Consider the following 2,561-nt stretch of genomic DNA (forward strand, 5'->3'; position numbering starts at 1 on the left):
TATGTTGTACTGCCTGTGTTGTACTGCCTGTGTTGTACTGCCTGTGTTGTACTACCTGTGTTGTACTGCCTGTTGTACTGCCTGTGTTGTACTGCCCGTGTTGTACTGCCTGTGTTGTACTGCCTGTGTTGTACTGCCTGTGTTGTACTGCCTGTGTTGTACTGCCTGTGTTGTACTACCTGTGTTGTACTGCCCGTGTTGTTCTGCCCGTGTTGTACTGCCCGTGTTGTACTACCTGTCTTGTACTGCCTGTTGTACTGCCTGTGTTGTACTGCCTGTGTTGTACTGCCTGTGTTGTACTGCCTGTGTTGTACTGCCCGTGTTGTACTGCCTGTGTTGTACTGCCTGTGTTGTACTGCCTGTGTTGTACTGCCTGTGTTGTACTGCCTGTGTTGTACTACCTGTGTTGTACTGCCCGTGTTGTTCTGCCCGTGTTGTACTGCCCGTGTTGTACTACCTGTCTTGTACTGCCTGTTGTACTGCCTGTTGTACTGCCTGTGTTGTACTGCCTGTGTTGTACTGCCTGTGTTGTACTGCCTGTGTTGTACTGCCTCTGTGTTGTACTGCCTATGTTGTACTGCCTGTGTTGTACTGCCTGTGTTGTACTGCCTGTGTTGTACTACCTGTGTTGTACTGCCTGTTGTACTGCCTGTGTTGTACTGCCCGTGTTGTACTGCCTGTGTTGTACTGCCTGTGTTGTACTGCCTGTGTTGTACTACCTGTGTTGTACTGCCCGTGTTGTTCTGCCCGTGTTGTACTGCCCGTGTTGTACTACCTGTCTTGTACTGCCTGTTGTACTGCCTGTGTTGTACTGCCTGTGTTGTACTGCCTGTGTTGTACTGCCTCTGTGTTGTACTGCCTGTGTTGTACTGCCTGTGTTGTACTACCTGTGTTGTACTGCCCGTGTTGTTCTGCCCGTGTTGTACTGCCCGTGTTGTACTACCTGTCTTGTACTGCCTATGTTGTACTACCTGTGTTGTACTGCCCGTGTTGTTCTGCCCGTGTTGTACTGCCTGTCTTGTACTGCTTGTGTTGTCTACACTTGACAATAAAGCTGACTTTGAATTTGACATTAACAGGTTATATTTTAGCATAGCGAGCTAATGCTAACGTTAATTGTAGATTTTAGCACCTTGATTCCATCATAAGACGATTTTCTAAATGTTTCCTGATGAAATTAAAGAATGTCAGATGAGTTACTAAAGCTTAAAGATTTGCGGCTAACGCTAACTGTTATGGTCACCAGGAATGCTTCCATAGCAACCACTGGATTGTTTTTCACCTTAAGACATAAAAATCTCAACAAACCAGATAAAAGAGCTGCAGATTTGACGTTTTTTTAAATGTGGAATGATGAGACGAGTAAAAACGCTCACGACAGCTTTATTCTGAGCTTGACCTGCTGCGCTTGGTTACGGTTGCTAAGGAGTGATTGGACAATCGGGGTTAATTAAAAAGGACATTCTTTTATTGTACAAAATGTGCATGATCGTGTTTTTTTCCTTCCATAATAAATGGGCGTTCCGGACTGAAGTGAACGGAACACGTCTTTAGCCTCCGCTAATGAAACGCAGCTGACCTCAGGTTGACTCCGGCCAGAAGCTTTTAGCGAAGCGTCGACTCGTCGCTGCTCCGGGATCGTCTTCCTCTCCTCTATTGATCTTCGCTTCGGCGGCTCAGCCGACAGGAATTTATGCAACTCTGTTAAGAGTCTGCAGGGAGGTGGAGAAACCTGCAGCTCCTCCGTCTGGTCTCCATTAGCGTGCCCTTCATGTTCTTACTGTGTGTGTGTGTGTGTGTGTGTAAAGGTTATATAACACTTTAATGAAATAAAAGGCTCAAAGAAAAACAACTTGCTTCCTAAATGACAAATAAGGTTTTTTTTACCTCTCAATAATTCACCAAATAATAAACTGAACGTCTTTGTCCTCAAATGGAATAAGAAATATATATTATATAATCAAAAATATATAATACTAGAAAATATTTTAAAAGACTGAAAGGTTTTAATTTGTCTCCACCTAAAAATTCTAGAATTTATTTATTTGCCAATCATTTTTAATGACTCAAAATCAGCTATTTATTAATTTATTAATTTACAGATTTTATGATTTTAATTCAAACATTTTCTCTTGTTACGCAAAATTAAATGATCATTAAAACTAGTTTTTGATCATGTGACATTGCAGGAATATCTGTAAAGTTTCCATAATACTGAGTGTGTGTTAATAACAACGAGAAACTTTAACCACATCAGAAATTAAGGTAAAATTAAAAACTGGAAGAACCACAAATTAAAAAAAAAAATCAAAAATTAAAGAAAAAAAGAATAAAAAACACAATAAAACATAAAAAACAACATAAAAATAAAGAAAAAAATTAAAAATTAAAAACAAAAAACAAAATGATAAATAAAAAACAAAATAAAAATAAACAAAACAAATAAAAATTAAACAATTATAAATAAAAACAAAGTAAAAAAACAGAATGAAAACAAAATAAAAAAGAACAAAAAACAAAAATCTAAATAAAAATAAACTAAACAGTAAATAACGTTTAGT

This window comes from Antennarius striatus, chromosome 14 (genome assembly GCF_040054535.1).
Source record: "Antennarius striatus isolate MH-2024 chromosome 14, ASM4005453v1, whole genome shotgun sequence".
Taxonomy (NCBI): domain Eukaryota; kingdom Metazoa; phylum Chordata; class Actinopteri; order Lophiiformes; family Antennariidae; genus Antennarius; species Antennarius striatus.